The 13,395-nt window shown below is 34.6% G+C and overlaps 1 long non-coding RNA gene across 1 annotated transcript in view; it reads left to right on the top strand.

Moving 5' to 3' along the window:
* LOC141577917 (uncharacterized) overlaps positions 1-13,160 on the top strand; it is a 41,767-nt gene extending 28,607 nt beyond the window's left edge. The window contains exon 2 of the long non-coding RNA XR_012507540.1: positions 12,603-13,160. This is a non-coding gene — a long non-coding RNA (uncharacterized LOC141577917). The remainder of the gene's footprint in view (positions 1-12,602) is intronic.
* Positions 13,161-13,395: the final 235 nt, after the last annotated feature.

The raw sequence follows: 13,395 nt of genomic DNA, 5'->3' as shown, positions 1-13,395 counted from the left end.
CACATTATACTTTCATGTTCATGATTGATATGCAATGATATACTTGAAGTTCTTAAAGTCAAAGTGCAAGCCTTATAAATAGGTTGTTTATATACCTTGCTTTGTCAGAGACAGTTTCATTTTATACCAGTTTCTTCAATACCATGTATATCACAGTCAAATTGTCTTAGTTTGGATTATAAATTATATGGTAATTCCACTTATAAACCCTATATGCCTAACATCCACCAGAAAGCAGGTAAATTGTGAGCACTCAAAGATTTTTGGAATTAATAAATGAATAAACAATTAAGTCAATGAATGGTTGACCCCAGTTATCCTTAATTCTGCTTTTTTAGAAGATATTTTAGAATGTCTTCTTTTAAAAACTTGACCACAGATGAGGGCACAGCTCAGTGCTAGAGTGCCTGCTTAGCATGCACAAGGTCCTTGGTTCAATCCCCAGTGATTTTATTCAGAAACAAAGAAAGAAATAAACCTCATTACCTCCCCCAACCAAAAACACAAACACAAAAACAGAGAAAATAACTTGATCATTCCCTTTGCACCCAAAACAGAAAAGAAATGAATAACAGACTAAAATACCCTGTGCAAAAACTTGCTAACATTTTCATACATTACTTGTGAGGAAACTATTTCTGCAATTTATATGGACAGTTATCTATTTTTCTGTTTACCTCTTCCTCTGCCTCTTTCTCTTTTTTGTTTCCGTCTGTCTCTCTTTGATGCTTTCTTAGTGGCTTGTTATTTTTCATAATTCTTCATGGTATCAGTGCAGACAAGACTTAAAAGATCTTCATGCACTGATTCTGTTAAGTATAAAAATATTTCATTTATAGCTTTCAGTACTTCTTATCTATTTCTTTTTGAAGAATTTAATCATGAATTATATATACCAGTACAGCATGAAATATTCAACTCATGTTCTTTCATTCCAGTTTAGCCTACCAAACAAAGAAAGAGTGGTTTGAACATAGAAAAGAGAGGGTATGTGTCGAGCAATATGACAGTACTGTTTAATAGCATTTTTCCCATAGCAGGGGCCAGATGAAAAGTCCAGCATAACTAGATTTCATATACTCAGTGCAAGACATGTTAAGTCATTCAATTAACTGAAACAGAGACATGGCTTCAAGCATATAAAATACAAGATTTGCTTTGCAAAAGTCAGTGAGAAATGGTATTACTGCAAAAGTGAATTATCATCATTCAAAACCACAATCAGGCATATTTTGTGAAATTTGGAAAAATTAATATAGGTTTTTAGGCCAATAACTACTTTTTAAATAGTATCAGAAGATACTCCTATCAATTTTAATTAATAATTGATTGATTATTCTGTTCAATTTGATTCTTTACAATTAGAGGTTTCCTACAAATCCTTCTAAATCTAGAAAGAGTAAAATCCTCTCCATTTACTGAAGAATTCTGAGTTATATCTGAGAAGAATGCATGGACTGAGACCTAACAGTGGGTTCAGGTTACTGCTGGCAAAATCTGCCTTAGGAAAAACTCAATGCAGTAATATTTTATTGAGATAACCTGCCCCTCAGACAACAAATCTCCAGTTCTTCTCTTGTAAACCAGTGAATGCAGGATTTGTCTTTTTCTTTTTAATCCAACAATTAGGGGTCAGTGCATTTTATGCACTAAAGAAAAGTAATTTCCTTCCTATCTGATGTATAGAAATAATGAAAGACAATAAAAACAAAACAACAACAAAAAAGAACCATAAATTTGTGAGGTATTCTTATCTACTTACTTCACAATACACAGTGTATCCAGTTACTCCAGAAAATGTTCAACATTTGTATGAAATTTCTAGATTGCTTGGGTCAATAACTTTTCTATCTAAGCATTTATCATTTGAAATTATTTGAATTAGAGTTGCCTGGCAAAATATGAATGCAGTTATCCCATTCAAAGGAATTTTTTTTTCTTTTTAAATACCCATTTTAGGTTTTCTTAAAGTCTTCTTTCTTCAAGCTAAAGTATTAATTTATGACTGAGAATCTATAACAATATCATCTTAGGTATATACTTAAACTTCAAAGTCATCTTTTAAAATTCTTGTTAAACATGATATACTATACTCCAAAGTTTGAAGGCCCTTACCTGTGTTTCTGTTTTTATTTCAGTTCACTAAAAAATCATTTGATTGAATATTAGTTTTGTATTGTGTATATTGAAGTGTTTTATTAAAAATGTATTAAATTTGTTTTTCTTCTATCCCTAAGTGACTTAGATAATCTAATATAAATACAAAAATTAAAAATAGATTTTAAGTAATTCACATTTTATTCTAGTAAATAATAGAGCACTGATTCTATGCCAGGGTTTGTTTTTAGCACTTTATATAGATGCTGTATTAGTCAAGGTTCTCCAGAGAAACATAACCAATTGGATATATATATATTTATTATAATAAGAATTGCCTCACATGACTATGAAGGTACAGAAGTCCATGATGTGCCACCTATAAATTGGAGAATGATGAAAACTAGTGGTATAATGGTCTGAGTCTGATGGTCTGAAAACCAGGTGATCTGATAATGGAGGACCAAGACCAAAAACCTGAGCATCAGGGGTTGGATACTGTAAGCCCTGATCTGAGTTCTAAGGCCTGAGACCCAGCAACACTGATGTCTAAGGGCTGGAGGAGATGCGTGTCTCAGCTTAAGCAAAAAGAGCAAATTTGTCCTTCCTCTGCACTTTTGTTCTATTCAGATACTCCACAGATGAGGGGGATGTTCACCTGCATTGGTGAGGATGATCTTCTTTACTCAGTCTACCAATGTAAATGCTAATCTCTTCTGGAAACACCCTCACGGTCACAATCAGAAACAATGATTTACCAGCTATGCCAGCATCTCTTAGCCCAGTCAGGTTAACACATAAAATTAACCATCACAGATGTCTTATTTAAAACTCCCAATAAATCTACCACAAAATCATTATTATTATCTACATGTTACAAATGGTGAAACTAAGGTATAGAGTGTTAAATATTTTAAGGCCACATACAAAGTGGTGGAGAAGGGAGTCTAACCAGGGCATTTGATTCTACGGTTTGCTCTTTTATGCCTCCTTCAGTAACTGACTACCAATCCCATTCCCAGAGACACTGGAAAACATGAACATCCTGTTCTAATTAAAATAAGTGGGAAAAAACATAAAAACAATAACTTTTCAACATACAGTAACAAAAGATATTTTCTGAACAAAGGAACACAATGATCAGTATACTAGTTAAAGGTAAAATACAACACTTCAAATACTTTAAATCTAATTTACTTCTTTTTAAATTTAAAAAAAATTTTTTTCTACTTAACTTCTTCTAGAGTAATTAAATATTATTACTCAATTTACTGTCTTTTATCTAGTTAGACATTCATTATTTTACAATAATTATAATCCTTGACAAACTATATTCTAATCTAGTTTCTGATCTAATCTAGATCAGATCTCTTAGCACTTCCCAAATAATGATGGGTCCTAAAACACTTTAGAGTCTTTTCCTATGCTCCCAAATTTTGTAATTTTGCTAGTATATATTATAATTTCACAAATATTTAAATTCATCTGGGATAACTCTCATGAGAATCAATGTGAGTCTGTTTAATTGAATTTTTTCTCATAGCTCCATGTCCTAGCTTGGCTGGTAAATTTTGGGTGAATATCAGACATTATGTTAAAAACAATTAGCAATTCTGTAGGATGTTATTTTTCCCCAAGAGTAGCTATTTTTGTTTCTGGTATGCAGTTAGAGTAAGACCAAATGCTTTGCTATCTCCTGGCAGGGAGCTAAGCTAAGGTGGGTTTTGTTCATTGTTACAGACTGTTATGCTCCCAGCATATACTTATTCTTGAAGGCAGCTTTTCAAGGATCTCAACTGAATTACTTCCTTCTTAGAAGACCCTGAAATCCACTTATTTTCTCTATTACATAATGAGAATGAAATCCCTTTGCAGCCTCTCAGCCCTGCTCTGCTTACCAATTAAGAAATGGAAGTGAAAGATCTCTACACCGAATTACACGACATTGATAAAAGAAACTGAAGACACAAACAAATGGAAATGTACCCCAAGCTCATGGATCAGAAGAATAAATATTGTTAAAATGTCCAAACAATCTAAAGCTATCTATAGATTTAATGCAAACACAATTTTTACAGAAATAGAAAAAACAAACCTAAAATTTGTATGGAACCCACCCCCAACAAAAACACCAAACAGCCAAAGCAATTCTGAGAAAGAAGCACTAAAGCTGAAGGCATCACACTTTCACACTATATTAAAAAGCTAAAGTAATCAAAAATGTACACTACTGGCATAAAAGCAAACATATATACTAACGAAACAGAATCAAGAGCCCAGAAATAAACATGCATATACAGTCAACTAATATTTGAGAAGGGACCCAAGAGTCCTCAATGGAGAAAAACAGTCTCTTCAATAGATGATGCTGGGAAAATCAGATATTCACTTGCAAAAGAATAAAACTAGACCACTATCTTACATTCACTCACAAAAATAACTCAGAATGGATTAAGGAGTAAAATGTAAGAAATGAAACTATAAAAATCCTGGAAGAGAAGATGGAGAAATGCTCCTTGACACTGATCTTGGCAGTGCTTTTTGTTTTTTTGGTTTTTTTTTTGGATACTGACACTTAAAGCACAAGCAACAAAATAAAAAACAAACAACTGAGACTACATCAAACTATAAAGCTTCTGCACAGAAAAATAAATAATAAAATAAAAATGCAACCTGTAGAATAGGAGAGAATATTTGTAAACTATGCATCTAATAAGAGGTTAATGTCCAAAATATACAAGGAACTCAAACAACACAATAGCAGGGGAAAAAAAAGTCAAATAATTCAACACTGGGCAAAGGATCTGAATAGATATCTTTCAAAAGAAGATACTCAAATGGCCAACTGAAAAGATGCTCATCCTCACTAGTCATCAGGGAAGTGCAAATTAAAACCACAATGAGATATCACCTCACACCTGTTAGAATGGCTACTGTGAAAAAGACAAGAGATAAGTGCTTGTGAGGATGTGGAGAATAGGGAATCTTTGTACACTGTTTAATGGGAATGAAAACTGGTACAGCCAATATGGAAATGGAGCTTTATTTCGGTATGCAGCTTTGTCAACAAATTAAAATTAGAAGTAGCATGCAATCCAATAATTCTCCTTCTGAGTTTATATCTGAAAGAAATGAAATCACTATCCTGAAGAAATATTGCACTGCCATGTTCAATGCAGCATTACATACAATAGCCAAAACACAGAAACAACCTAAATATCCATCAATGGATGATTGGATAAAGATAATTAGAATACTATTCAGCCACAGAAAACAAGAAAATCCTGTCATTAGCAGCAACATGGATGGAGCTTGAGGGCATTATGCTAAGTAAAATAAGTCAGTTAGAGAAAGACTATGATTTCACTTATACATGGAAGAAAAAAGCTCATAGAATCAGAAAACAGATTGGTGATTGTCAGAGCAGGGTACAGGAGTTGTGGGAATCAGGTGAAGATGATCAAAAGGTACAAAGTTGCAAGTTATAAGATAACTTCTTATAAGATTCCAGGAATAAGTTCTGAGAATATAATGTACAGCATGGTAACTATAATTACCAATACCGTACTGTACATTTGAAAGTCACTGAGAGAGCAGATCATAAAATTCTCATTACAAGAGAAGTATTTGTAATTATGTGAGGTGATGGATGTTAACTAAAGTGATTATGGTAATCACTGTGAAATAAGAGATATATATCAAGTCATTATGTTGTATACCTTAAACTTATACAATTTTATGTCAATAAAACTGGAAAAAAAGTTTAAAAACCAAATAACTTCTTTAAAAAGGAGAGAAAGAAATTTCTCAAGAATGAAGGCAATATTCACTATTCTTCTTGTCCTTGGTTCTCTCTGGATTCTTGTATCCTTATACCTTGGCTACTTTGGAAAAGCTGAGCTGCTTCTTAGCCTCATACAACCATTAAAAACTGTTTATCTTTCAATCACTTACCAGTACTTCCTGCTTGCCTTTTGGTCCCTTATATACAGACTGTTTATGAATTAGCCAAAATCTTGAGGGCAAATTTGGTAAAAAGTTGGGTGCACCAAAATTTCTCTTCTCTCTAGCATCTTGGCTCTTGAAGACTCAGCTGCCTTTGTGAGTCTATAATAACTCCAAAGGGTGGTTTTTGTACTTTATCTAGCTGTCTTAACTGTACTTAGTAGAAGGGTTGTTCTTATAAAAGTTACCTTGTGATAGCAGAACGAAAAACTTCCCTCCATTCTTTATTTAAATTCTATTCACATTTAATCATATTGTTTCTTTTTATCTCAAAGTATTTATCTCAGTTTGTAAACTTGACTTATGCATTAAATACTATAAGCTTGATAAGCATAGGCAATGAATTTCTTTTTCACCTCACATCAAGCCCAGGGAGATTTGAGTAAATTATGTTTATTGAAAAGTAAACATTCATTGCAGCATTATTTGCAATAGTCAAGACATGAGAACTACCTAGGTGTCTATTCATAGATGATTGGATAAAGAAAATGTGGTATAGATAACCAAAGGAATGTTATTCAGCTATAAAAAAGGAAATTTTCCATTTGTGACAATATAGATGAAACTTGAAGGCATTATGCTAAGTGAAATAAATCAGATAAAGACAAATACCATATGTTCTCAGTGATAGGTAGAATCTTAAAAAACAAACAAACAAAAAAACTGAGCACATAGATAGAGAACAGATTGCTTGTTTCCTGAGGTGGGGGTGGGAAAAATAGGTGAAGGTGGTCAAAGGCACAAACTTCTAATTATAAGCTAAATAAGTCATAGAGATATAATGTGACTATGGTTAGTGTACTGTATATTTGAAGGTTAAGAAAGTAGATCTTAAAAGTTCTCATCACACACACACACACAAATATGTAGCTATATGTGGTGATGGACAGTAACTAGATTTATTGTGGTGATCATTTTGCAATATATACAAATATTGAGTCATTGTATTACATATTTGAAACTAATACAATCTTATATGTCAATTTTATATCAAAAAAAAAAACAGAAAAAAGTGTAAAATACCAACTCTGATAGTTTATAATGTTGTAAAAAACATGTACTGCCCCTTCTTGTGGGAGGATTATACTTTCTTGTCCACTGATGTCATGTTTGATTGTGGGGCATGCACTAGTTTAACAAAAAATGGGTGAAAGTGATCCATTTTCTACTAGATAAAGCCATCATGGGGCTCCTGTCTGTTCCCCCCAGTCCCTCTAACACAAGAATAGCCAGCAGTGTTCCAGCAGCCCGGACCCCTGAATGAAGAAGCAGAATAGAACTGAAGCCAGTCTAAACCATTGTGTAACGTGATAGAGAAATAAATATTTTTTTTGTAAGCTGCTGAAAGTTTAGCATCTTTTTCACTGCCACATAGCTTGGGAAAACTATCCAATATAGAAATTAATACCAGATATGAGTTTCTGTTGTTACAAAAAGAAAATATGTGGCACTAGTTTGGGGGCTAGGCAGAAGGCCTGAGGAAACTTACGGCAAGTCGAAAACATCTAGCGATATTAGGTGGTGTAAAAATTGTGTTAAAATTGTAGCATGTGATCATTTGGAGGGTCTAAGATATATTCACTGAACTTCAAAGAAGTTGGGAAATTGAAGGTGGGTTATATGCCATGCTTGCATTTGACAGGATATTAAAGTAATCTCACTCACAAACAAAAATAATTTGCTTATTTTTTTTTAAGCAGAGAAGAAAGAAATTAACACATTTTTAGAAATTTTTGGATTTAATTGTTATCTACAATTGATAAAAAAATAAAATTAAGAATGCTTTGAGTGACATGAGTGAATTAAAACTCAGTTTTAGTGTCAAGCAACAGATCAAGGAAATAGCCACCATTTCCTTATAAAAATTCTTAATGGATTCAGATGGCATTGAGTGAATCATTTCAGCTTGGTAAATTGTTAAGTAAAAAGACAACACTAAAAAAAATAAAATAAAAATTCTAGAAGTATTGCTCTCCCATGGAATCCTAATGGGCTCAAAGCATGTGCAATTTAGTCTAGAAAAAGAAAAGGACGGAAACTGTTGTTGGCACAGGAGTAGACTGGAAAAGAAACAGACAAATGGAAGTCTATTTAATGTCATTGGGAGACAAGGTCTACCGAAAGGCCTCACGCATGGTATGAAATCATCTTTAGAGATTTCGGAAGAGATGAGCTGCTCGGCCTCCATGGATTGCTGTTGTGGACTGAATGTTTGTGTTCTCCAAAATTTATACGTTGAAGACCAAATATCCAGTGTGATGGTATTTGGAGGTGGGGCCTTAGGAGGTAATTAGGTTTAGATGAGATCATGAGGTTGGAGCTGCTATGATGGGATTAGTGTCCATATAAAAAGAAGAGACCAGAGCTCTCTCTCCCCTATGTGAGGACACAGCAAGACAGCAGCAGTCTGAAAACCAGGAAGAAAGCCAGGAACCTAACTATCCTGCACCTTGACCTTGGACTTCCCAGCCTCCAGAACTGTGAGAAGTGTTTGTTGTTTAAAGGCCACAGTCTATGTTTTGTTATAGCAGCCAGAACGAAGACAATGGCTGAAGTGCTGTAAGTTTCTAGTTATAAAAGTAATTTTGAAAGATTTTCCACAGATACCAAACTTCATAGATTAAAGATGTAAGTTTAGAGCAGATTTGCAAGTAACCATAAATCTCTATAGCTGACAAAAAATGAAATGTTTTAGAAGCAGGATCTTTCTGATCTTCAAAGAAATGTTAAAAGCAGGGAGCCAGTAAACAAAAACAAACTACTCACTCTGCAATTTTTATTAACATCTTTGTGGCAGAAAGTAAGATATAAGGAAATATTGCTTATAAAGGGAAATCAAAGGAGGAAAACTGCCTTTTGAAATTTAGGAAACACTGTGGTGACATTTTATCTTCTAGTCCTGCCCTCCTAAGTCTCCTATACTTCTTTTTAGGTCTGAATTCCATTTACAAACACAAATACGTAAGAATATTAAAATGATGGCATAGCTATGTTAGTCAAACAATCATATCATACATTATCAAATTACACTGAGAATGTTGTATGCAGAATAGAGATCACCTTAATATCCTTTTGTCTCAGAATTATTTGGACTCTACTAATTTTATCACCTATTTTATAAATATGGCATTTATAAATTGTCAGTGCATTTAAAATAGACGATTTGGGAAATATCTACCAGTATCTTATTAAGTAATTATGGATAACTATTGGTGAGCACATTTTTTTGCAAACTGAATTTTAAATAAGGGTTATATGATGTACTGATTAGAACAGAAATATCTTACACTAAGAAATCTGAGTCCCTCATCAATCCTTTACCTTGTATTAAACTATTCAAACCAGGGATCCCCAAGAGGCACCCTCCTCCTCCCCTCACCATTCCCATAGCTCAGTGGAATTGTTCCCCATGGTGATACTCCACATAACACAGAAAAATTCATCTTCACATGTGCTGTGAACCGCTCATTTTCAATAAATGTATTGATCTTTCTTAAATAATTTGAAGCTGATTAACTCATCCTTTGATCAGCACTTTTTTCATTCTTAACATGGTTGCTACCCACCGGCATGGAAGAAATTTCATTCTTAATGATTTAAGAGGAAAGTTGGAGCAAGAGACATACTTACTATGTGCTGAGTCACAGCAAATAAAATGATGCAGAGTTTAAAATCTATCAATTCTGAAAGTTGGATAAAGTCTTTAAGACTTTTTTCCCCTGACAGATATACTTCTATGGGTCTCATAAAATAATTCTCTGGATGTAATTACATCTGCCCAAGTGTAATTAGATAGTGCTTTGAAAGAGGTTATGTATCAATCAGAACCATCTTGGATTAAATATCAACACTAAACTTGCTCTATTGATGTTGACCTCTACTTTATTTTATACTCATAAAACTGAAATTTTAAAAACACTTTTCTCTGACATGTACTTTATTCTGTTGGTAGCTGTATGCTTGCTGGGGCTGCTGTAAGAAAGTAACAGAAACCAAAGGGCTAAACTAAAAATGTATCATCTGAGTTTTGGAGGCTCGAAATCTGAGATCAAGCTGTCAGCAGGGACATATTTCCTCTGAAGGCACTGGGGAAGGATCTTTTTCATGTCTATCACTAATCTTTCTTGGCTTGTGGCAGCATAATTCCAGTCTTCACCTGGTATCCTCCCTGCATGTGTGTCCAAATCCTCCTTTCTGTAAGGACATCAGTCATAGAGGATTACGGCAGCCTCTTACCCTCTATGACCTCATATTGACTAATTACATCTGTCATGACCCTATTTCCAAGTAAGATCAGATTCTGAGGTAATAAGGGTTAGGACTTCAACCTACGAATTAGGGTGGGGACAATTCACCCATCACAATATCACAAATATCACAAGCATCTGACAAAATATTTATTTTATTTTTAAAACAATTTTTCCATTTGAAAATAAAAACAAACAAACAAATCCTGTTTTGAATTTGAAAGCATATTTTTTTCTAATGTGTATGTGTTGAATTCTATATGTCTTAACAGTTACCATATCGACCATATATGATTGGATATATAGTTGCTATTACTGTGTACTAATCAATCAACATAGTAGGGAGAATGTAATCAGGAGTTTTAAACTTAGTATTATATAAGATCCATAAACACTCCTATACAATGAAAACAAAGCTAACTGCTTCATATTCAAACATACTTTTGCAAAACTCTATCATCTGCTTCAAAAAGAGAGCATTATTTTTGATAATGTGGATAATGAATAAACCTTCAGTTGTGCATTCCTCACTTTGATGCCTTCCATTCTCAAGATGTATGTTTTATTGTATCTTTTTTGCTAAAACTCACCTCACCAGGGGATTCCATCTGCCAAATAAAGAGCAAACTTTCACATAGAGGGAAAATGTTTTTTACTTACAACAAAAAGTTAGATCCTGCTGAGTGTTTCCCCAGGCTTCTATAAAAATTCACAGGTGAAGCTCTACCACCTTAATAAGAAACCCAAAACAGCTTTGATCAGCTAAACAGAAATAGTTTTCATTCCAAGCACATTAAAATAGACAAAGAAAGCTCAGTACAGGCAGTACTTTTGGCCTTTATTTCCTTGTTTATGATATTTTTTAACAAAACTTTGAAATACACTTAGTATTTTCGAACTCTAAAAGCATCATTTGAAACACTTTCATGCTGGGGTGATAATTAGTTCAATTTCCTGCCATGTTATGACCCTGATTCCTATTTCTTCATTTATTTGAGAAATAATTGCATACTTAATCAAAATAGCATAAATCCATAACTTTAAAATACTTATTCATGTATTTTATAATGTAAGTAAGCTATTAAATAGGGCAAATTGGTTGGATAATCATAAAAATATCTTTGTAAAAATATCTATGGCTATTAAATTCCTTTTTTTGGTACAGAATTGTAATTTTGGGGAAATATGTAAAATCTGAGTTTTTTCAAAAAATGTAATACTTGTTCAGTTTCTATAATTCAGAATATGGAGAAAGTTGGAAAGAATTTAAAATTACATATGTAAGTCCTTAAGTATAGAGGCCCACAACTAATGTGTTTTATATAAAGCTGATCCTATATGCATATATTCTATAAATAAAACAAAATTAAGGTCTTATTTTGTAAATGAACTACGGACTCTGGGTGATAATGGTGTCAAAGTAAGTCACTAATTGTAACATGTATTCCTCTGGTGGGAATGTTGGTAACAGGGGAGGCTGTGCATGCACAAGGGAAGGGAGTACGGGGGACATTTCTGTATCTTCCTTTTAAAATTTGTGAACCTAAAACTCTAAAAATTAAAGTATTTAAAAATAAATAGAGGAAGGAAGGAAGAGACTGATGCATTTTACTAAATGCTTTTCACTGCCTATTGAGAAAACTATACATTTTGCTTACTGGGTTTAATGAAACATCTTAATAAAAGTCCTCTTTTATAAAAAGCACATACACATCTGTCCATTTATATACTGCTGCAGAGTAACTCTGCTAGAGAATATAGTGATGTAAGACAACCCACGAGGATTACGTGGTTCAGGAATCTGGACAGGACAGCAGGGATTTTTGTCCTTGCCCCGCCGTATCCAGGGCCTCACCTGGAAAACTCAGAGACCGGAAGTGACTCAGTGGGTTAAGGACATGGGCTGGGCACAGGACCTCAGGTTTCTAAAAACCTGGAGACTGAGTTCCAAGGGTTATTATCCCAAGACAGAGACAGTCTGGTGGAAGCACCTTGGATTATAACGTACCCTCATAACTCAGTCACTTCGGTCACGCTCTGTTAACAGAACCAAGTCACTATGTCTAGTCCATGCCGAGGAGAGGGGAGTGAGGCTAATAATTTACATACTTTTTTTTAAACTTCCACAGTGATCAGTGCACATCATGCAGCCCATTAACAATTCCCTGGAAGTAAAAGTAGAATCTGGAAGGTAAAGTAAATTCTAACCTTGTTCTTTTCCTTTGTGCTTTATCTGGGCTCACTTGCTCACAGGGGCCGCAAGCAGAGTCCACCACCTGGCACTTCAGACCAGAGTCCCTAGTGCCGAAGGCTGCGCCCCACACCTCAGCTCGGAGGGGCCAAGGGCGGAAGCGCGGAGCCACACCAGACGCTACAGCTCAAGATGGCGGCAGCGGCGGCGGCGAGACGCGTGCAGACGCTGCGCAGGCACTGCGCTCTGGCGCCGTGAACAATACGCCTGCGCGGACGGGGCACGCCCCCTCCTCAGTGCCAAGGAACTCACAGAGCAGCCACGCTGCGTTTTGTTTTGTTTTGTTTTGTTTTGTTTTGTTTCGGGGAGAGCATGTAGTGTAGTGCTTGGAGCTCTCATCTCTTCACTCTGATCAAGGAATGAAGTTTTCCTTTGCTTCTGAACTAAACTCGGTCTCTTTCTCTTGGCACCAGGGACACCAGGCAGAAGGACCCTTGTTGGAGACCAATGCAGGAGGGTCAGTAACGAAAGGATCATGTGTTTTTTTTTTCCCTTTGTTCTTTTGCTTGTTAGGATTAGCATCCATCTAAAAATTTAATAAACTCCTCTAAGACTGTTCATTCCCTGTGTTTGAAGTGTGAACTCTTCATTTTCTCCCCTTGCTAGAAACTCTGAAAGGAATGAGGAAATTGGCTTGGGTGTAGAAAATACCTCATCTTCTATCATAGTACTTTATTTAAAAAAAAAAAAAAAAAACACAAAACAAAATTTTAGAACGCACATCTCTTTTGAGTCAAAAGTTCAATCAAGATACAGTCCCTAAAAAATAAATGAGAAATAACACAACACCAATCT

Source organism: Camelus bactrianus, chromosome 6 (genome assembly GCF_048773025.1).
Source record: "Camelus bactrianus isolate YW-2024 breed Bactrian camel chromosome 6, ASM4877302v1, whole genome shotgun sequence".
In the NCBI taxonomy this organism is placed as follows: Eukaryota; Metazoa; Chordata; class Mammalia; order Artiodactyla; family Camelidae; genus Camelus; species Camelus bactrianus.
This window is presented reverse-complemented; position numbering and strand designations above follow the sequence as displayed.